Genomic DNA, 7154 nt, shown 5'->3' on the forward strand with positions numbered 1-7154 from the left:
TCCAGGCTGCACAGAAAGCATGTTGGCTGTAGATGCTTGCCGGGTGTCTGTCCAAGTGGGAGTGTCTTTTTATTCCATATGTAAAAGCAGAGACATAGATTGTATGTATGTCTCTGGTAAAAGCCAGCTCTGACCTGATGAGACATTTTCAAGCAACCTTCATCTTGGAATGACAGCAATAATCAACAACTTGGAATGACAGCAATAATCAACAACTTGGAATGACAGCAATAATCAACAACTTGGAATGACAGCAATAATCAACAACTTGGAATGACAGCAATAATCAACAACTTTGAACCAAGTGCTGAGTCGGATTGAAGAAAATTGAGATGTTGTTGTTGTTGAGATTTGTATGTGTGTGTGCATGCGTGCGTAGGAGCATGTGTGTGTACGCGTGCGTGCGTGAGTGTGTGTGTATCCGTGTCGATGTGTGCGTGTGAGTGTGTGCTGAGTTCCATTCTAATTTGTTTGGGTTTTTTAAATTGAAACTATGCATGCTTCCCACAGGCTTTCTGTCCCACCACACACGCACATACATACACGTGCGCGCGCACACACACAGACACACACACACACACACACACACACACATGCCCCCCTCCTCCATCACACACACTTGTATAGACCCCGTGCATGTAACGTCACTTATTCCCTGTCCCCCCATCCCCCCCCCCCCCCCTCACCCCATATCCCCTTCCTCCGACCTCTCCATTTGACGTGAGACCCACTATTTTGAGCCCCACCACAACATACAATCCGTCCCTCCATGATGTCCGTCCCTCTCCCTTCCACAAACACTGTGACAACACCGCTTGCCCAAACAACAGGGGCGACAACACCGCTTGCCCAAACAACAGGGGCGACAACGCTGGGCTGCTCCGTGCTGTCAGTCAAGCAACCAGTTCATTGGCTATAGACCTCTCAGCACTAGCGCGTGCGACCGCCGCGAGACAGAAAACGAGAGAGAGAAAGAGAGAGAGAGCAAGAAATCGAGGGAGAAAAGTCAGTTGTGTTTTGCCTCGTTCCTGTTCGAGTCACTGATCAGTGTGTTCGCTGAGGATCGGTCGGGATTATTATTATGATCGAGGAAGTGGTTCCTGTGACCAGCACTGTCTCAAATGTCTCGGCGAACCAGGCTTAATTTGATGTGGTGGTTGAAACGGACTGACTGATTCTTCAACAAACTTGTTTGACTTTGGATTGATGGACACTTGTTAGAATGATCTTGGAGTTGTGTTTTACTTCTGGCGACTGTGTTTAAATGACTGTGGGAGAATTGTACTTTCGACGGACGGACTTGTGCTAAATCTTCAAGAGTCGGGAGTAGCTGTCGACCAGTTGTTTTGGTTTGAGGTAAGTCTCTAATTTGTAGATGCTATCATGTACGTATTTACACCCCCGTAGCAAATTTTGAATGAGTACAGTTTAAGTCAAAATGAAAAGTCCGAGCATTTTCATTTGAGACCGTATATATATATGTGAAAGGTCAAAGTCAAGTTTAATTGCACTCTTGTAGGCTACATCTTGTTGTTACCTACTTTCATTGCTTCACGGTAGTCATACTGACCTGCCCCTCAAGAGGTTCACGCTGCGGCCTGTCTCGAAACATGTTCCTCTCAACTTTTACAATCGGTACCATTGCCCGTAAGATCTAAGACTTTGAACACCGGGCCTTTGTTTAAAATACGATATGGGTTCCCAGCCCACTACACCCTCCGTTTGTTTTTTGAGCTAATAACTGAGCTCATGCTCAGATTACGACCCCGATAGCTGCCGATAAGGCAGATCGGTTACCCCCGCGGTGTTTGATATCTAAATCCTCCCGGTATCGGAGGCACTGTGTATCAGTGAAATTGCGGGACCCCAGCGATACAAAATTAAGCTTCAATCCCTCAGTGTAGAAGCGATTTTGATTGACAACAATACTGTTTGCTGACATTCAGTGAAGCACGTGCGCGTCGTCAATAAGGAGTGTAGTAAACTTTATCAGAAAACACAGTGATCATGCGACTACGAACTGGTCACTGTCGCCTCAACGCCCACATGTTCAGGAAGCTGAAGCTGACCCCATCACCAACCTGTCCCTGTGGTCTGGAAGACCAGACTCCAGAACATGTCTTAATGACATGCCCCCAACTCAAACCAATCAGAGACAAAGTGTGGCCAGCATCAGTCCCTCTCCGCACCAAACTCTATGGGAGCAGACAAGACCTGGAAACCACGACGTCATTCGTCTCGCAGACTAAACTGATGGTGTGACGGCGAACGCAAGAAGAAGAAGATCAGAAAACACTTGAAATTTACGAAACAGAACAGACGTTATCTTTTTCTTTCTTTCTGGTTTGTTTGTGTGTGTATGTGTGCTAAATTCAATCTTCTTAAGTTATAAAAGTGCATTGCCTTTCAAAAATACTTGCTTACTTTCAATTGAGCTCGTCAAATTACATATAATCCTTCGGAGTGATAAATCTATCTATCTACCTTATTATCTGTGAGTATGTCTTTCTGTCGGTCTGTCCTTTCATCTCCCTCTCTCCCCCCTCTCTCTCTGTCTGTCTGTCTTTCTCACTCTCTCTCTCTCTCTCTCTCTCTCTCTCTCTCTCCTCTCTCTCTTTCTTTCTCTCTTTCTCTCTCTCTCTCTCTCTCTCTCTTTCCTCTCTCTCTTTCTTTCTCTCTTTCTCTCTCTCTCTCTCTCTCTCTAATTTATAAACTGCAATGTTTCATATAATGCACCTATGTACATAAACTTATACTGTTTCACTAAATATGTAAGTATGTAGTAGTAGTTATTATAGTATATTTAGTCCCTCTTTAGGGCGAGGGCCAGATGCAAAAAAGTATACCAATGCTTATTCTGTTACCCTCGTAAAATAAAGAATTGTCATTGTCTCTCTCTCTCTCTCTCTCTCTCTCTCTCTCTCTCTCTCTCTCTCTCTCTCTCTCTCTCTCTCTCTCTCTCTCTCTCTCTCTCTCTAATTTATAAACTGCAATGTTTCATATAATGCACCTATGTACATAAACTTATACTGTTTCACTAATTATGTAAGTATGTAGTAGTAGTTATTATAGTATATTTAGTCCCTCTTTAGGGCGAGGGCCAGATGCAAAAAAGTATACCAATGCTTATTCTGTTACCCTCGTAAAATAAAGAATTGTCATTGTCATTCTCTCTCTCTCTCTCTCTCTCTCTCTCTCTCTCTCTCTCTCTCTCTCTCTCTCTCTCTCTCTCTCTCTCTCTCTCTCTCTCTCTCTCTCTCTCTCTCTCTCTCTCTCTCCCTCCATCTCACCCGCCATCCATCCATCCATGCATTAACTCATCCATCCATCCATGCGTTCACCCATCTGTCGTGCTGAGGCTCAGGGTGGTCGCATTCATTGTGACAGAACTGACCGCCACCGTGTAGGTGTAAATAATTAACCTTTCTCACTGCCCGCTACCCAGCTGTCCCTGCCAATCTTTTGTCCGGAGAGGATAGCCAAGATCTCCGTACAGACAACACGATAAGCCACCACCCGTTTAACTCCCGTTTGGGGATCGGGTGTCAATACAGTGAAACCTCCCTTTGGACTGTGAGACTACCCCGGGTTTAAGACCTCCCTCATTGTAAAGATCGTACTATTTTAGATTATCTTATTTTCTTCATCTATCTAAACAAGATGACTGGGTGAAAACAACGTTGAAACAACAAGGAAATCGGTACTCACCAACAATCGGTACTCACCAACAGTCGGTACTCACCAACAGTCGGTACTCACCAACAATCGGTACTCACCAACAGTCGGTACTCACCAACAATCGGTACTCACCAACAGTCGGTACTCACCAACAGTCGGTACTCACCAACAATCGGTACTCACCAACAGTCGGTACTCACCAACAGTCGGTACTCACCAACAATCGGTACTCACCAACAGTCGGTACTCACCAACAGTCGGTACTCACCAACAATCGGTACTCACCAACAGTCGGTACTCACCAACAGTCGGTACTCACCAACAATCGGTACTCACCAACAGTCGGTACTCACCAACAATCGGTACTCACCAACAGTCGGTACTCACCAACAATCGGTACTCACCAACAATCGGTACTCACCAACAGTCGGTACTCACCAACAGTCGGTACTCACCAACAATCGGTACTCACCAACAATCGGTACTCACCAACAGTCGGTACTCACCAACACAAAGACAGCTCAGATACAGTCTCCACAGGCGAACAACACTCGACTTTGTGCTGTCTTTGTGTTGTCTGTGCTGTCTTTGTGTTGTCTTTGTGTTGGTAAGTACCCTTTTCTTTTGTTTTTCAACTTTAATGTCTTCAGATTGTCTGATCACAAGGTCTGTATGATATACACATGTACCTACATTTTAAGACTCGCTCCCTTTTAAGACCGGATTTGATGAGATTTGTGGAGGTCTTAATATCAGGGTTTGACTGTAGGCAACAAGGAAGGGGAAGAATTGTGGGGCGTGAGTGTATGGGGCTACCTGACATTACCGGGTAGGTGCGTAGTGGTATCTATGTGTTGCGATCTTTATTATTTCTTTCTCGCAATCTTTTCAGTGTCGAGGCTGGAGTTACGGTCGCCACATGGCTTTAAAGGGGAGATAGGAGCTACACGATTTAAAGGGGAGATAGGAGCTACCAGATTTAAAGGGGAGATAGGAGCTACAAGATATGTATGAAGTGTATGTGTGAATAGTGAAGCAAATGAAAGGGTAATACCCAATCCATCATCTGACTTCAAACAGATTCTGACAAGCGAGGGTCTCCTGCACGATGCTTCATTGCTTTGCTATCACGGCGACGATAGGTCCTCAGTCTGTTTGTGTTGTGAACGGAAATTGTGTAAGCTTGGATGGTGGTAATTCTTGAGCAAACATCCTACAGTTTGCTAGGTGCTTAACTCTTTGTATAATTCCAAGTCGGAAGTGGGCAAGATAAAATTCCACCGTAAATAATTGTACCTGCACAGAAGTGTGTGAAGGTTGACGTCCTGTTTCTTTTCATTTTAAGAAATACCAGTTTCTTGACCGGACATAGACGTGATTCGTAGTTGACTGTTAGAATTTGAAATGCAGTGCAGGTAATCGAAGTGCCAAAGTTAGACTATGGAATCCAAAGTATTCTTATTGCCATTACTTTGTGTTTGACATGTATATAAATCGCCCTGTTCGGTCAGAATATCTTCCAATGGTTCGATGGCTTGATTAGCTAATGATATGCAGTATTAGCTAATGATATGCAGGATTAGCTAATGATATGCAGTAGACTATACTCAGTGTTGCTTCAATGTGTGTCACACCAAACACTGAGCCAAGAAACAAAACCCAACATCATACTCATCATTAACATCACCACCACGACCACCAACAACACCAACAACATCAGTCTTTCAGTCCTGCCCTAGTCAAACAATGAGCGTCAGTGTTACCTTTTTTGTGTCAACGCAGTTCGCTCAGTGACGTCATCGCACACAAAAATGTGCAGGTCCAAATAAAGGCATTGTAATTAAATACGAAACTCGACATGCTACATTCGTAATTTGTGGAAAAACAAGTATCTGCGATAAGATCGTATCACCGTCGCTTTTGTTGTATAACACAAATTAAACATTCTGGCGTTCGATATAACGAAGTAAGATAAGAGTGTTCGATATAACGAAGTAAGATAAGAGTGTTCGATATAACGAAGTAAGATAAGAGTGTTCGATATAACCAAGTAAGATAAGAGTGTTCGATATAACCAAGTAAGATAAGAGTGTTCGATATAACCAAGTAAGATAAGAGTGTTCGATATAACCAAGTAAGATAAGAGTGTTCGATATAACCAAGTAAGATAAGAGTGTTCGATATAACCAAGTAAGATAAGAGTGTTCGATATAACCAAGTAAGATAAGAGTGTTCAATATAACGAAGTAAGATAAGAGTGTTCGATATAACCAAGTAAGATAAGAGTGTTCGATATAACCAAGTAAGATAAGAGTGTTCAATATAACCAAGTAAGATAAGAGTGTTCGATATAACCAAGTAAGATAAGAGTGTTCGATATAACCAAGTAAGATAAGAGTGTTCGATATAACCAAGTAAGATAAGAGTGTTCGATATAACCAAGTAAGATAAGAGTGTTCGATATAACCAAGTAAGATAAGAGTGTTCGATATAACCAAGTAAGATAAGAGTGTTCGATATAACCAAGTAAGATAAAAGTGTTCGATATAACCAAGTAAGATAAGAGTGTTCGATATAACCAAGTAAGATAAGAGTGTTCGATATAACCAAGTAAGATAAGAGTGTTCGATATAACCAAGTAAGATAAGAGTGTTCGATATAACCAAGTAAGATAAAAGTGTTCGATATAACCAAGTAAGATAAGAGTGTTCGATATAACGAAGTAAGATAAGAGTGTTTTCTTTTCGCACACTGGCCAATGTTTGTAAGGCCAAAAAAAAAAAATAGGTGTGGTTACGGTAACATAGCCAAAAAAAAAATAGGGTAGGTAGGTAGGCAATCACTTTTTTTGTTTTAAAACTTTTTTTTCTAATGTGTACAAATTAAACCTACTTGACAGGGAAATAAGTGTGCGACTCGGGCGCTTTCGCTTTCATTGCGTTTTCTGCACTCTTTTTGTTTTTGTTTGTTTGTTGTTGTGACAAATGTAATAAAAAGTTATAGGATCGGCCCCTAAAAATAGGGTAGGTCGGGTTACCGTAACCACACCTATTTTTTTTTTTAGGCCTAAGCAAAACGTTAGAGAGAATCTTGATTACACTTTGACTGTAGGTGCAAACAGGTAAGGCTTCATTATGTGTTGGCGCGTGTCAGCGAATAATAGCGCTGGAATTTTATCTACCTAGATCGCCTTTCTCTCTCGTATCGATATAAGCTTGGTTGGCATCGACCCAGCGATTTGTGTGGGTCTGGGTTTTATTGGCTGGTTCTATTGGAGGGTGTGAGGCGAGGGGTGTGTGCACTGGAACCCTCCTCCAGCCACCCTTTAAGACCCCCCTTTAAGACCCCCCATTAAGACCCCCTTTAAGACCCCCCTTTAAGACCCCACCAAGACCCCACCTTTAAGACCCCCCCTTTAAGACCCCACCCACCCCAAATAAAGACCACCGCCTTTTTTTTAGACCTTGCTTGTTCAG

At 42.8% G+C, this 7154-nt stretch overlaps 1 protein-coding gene across 1 annotated transcript in view; it reads left to right on the plus strand.

Annotated features, from left to right (window-relative positions):
* Positions 1–929: 929 nt before the first annotated feature.
* The window catches only part of LOC138946210 (protein FAM124A-like), a 66766-nt gene continuing 60541 nt past the window's right edge, over positions 930–7154 (plus strand). The window contains exon 1 of the mRNA XM_070317726.1: positions 930–1356. The gene's annotated coding sequence lies outside the window, so the exon portion shown is untranslated. The remainder of the gene's footprint in view (positions 1357–7154) is intronic.

The sequence above is a fragment of the Littorina saxatilis genome, linkage group LG13, assembly GCF_037325665.1.
Source record: "Littorina saxatilis isolate snail1 linkage group LG13, US_GU_Lsax_2.0, whole genome shotgun sequence".
Taxonomy (NCBI): domain Eukaryota; kingdom Metazoa; phylum Mollusca; class Gastropoda; order Littorinimorpha; family Littorinidae; genus Littorina; species Littorina saxatilis.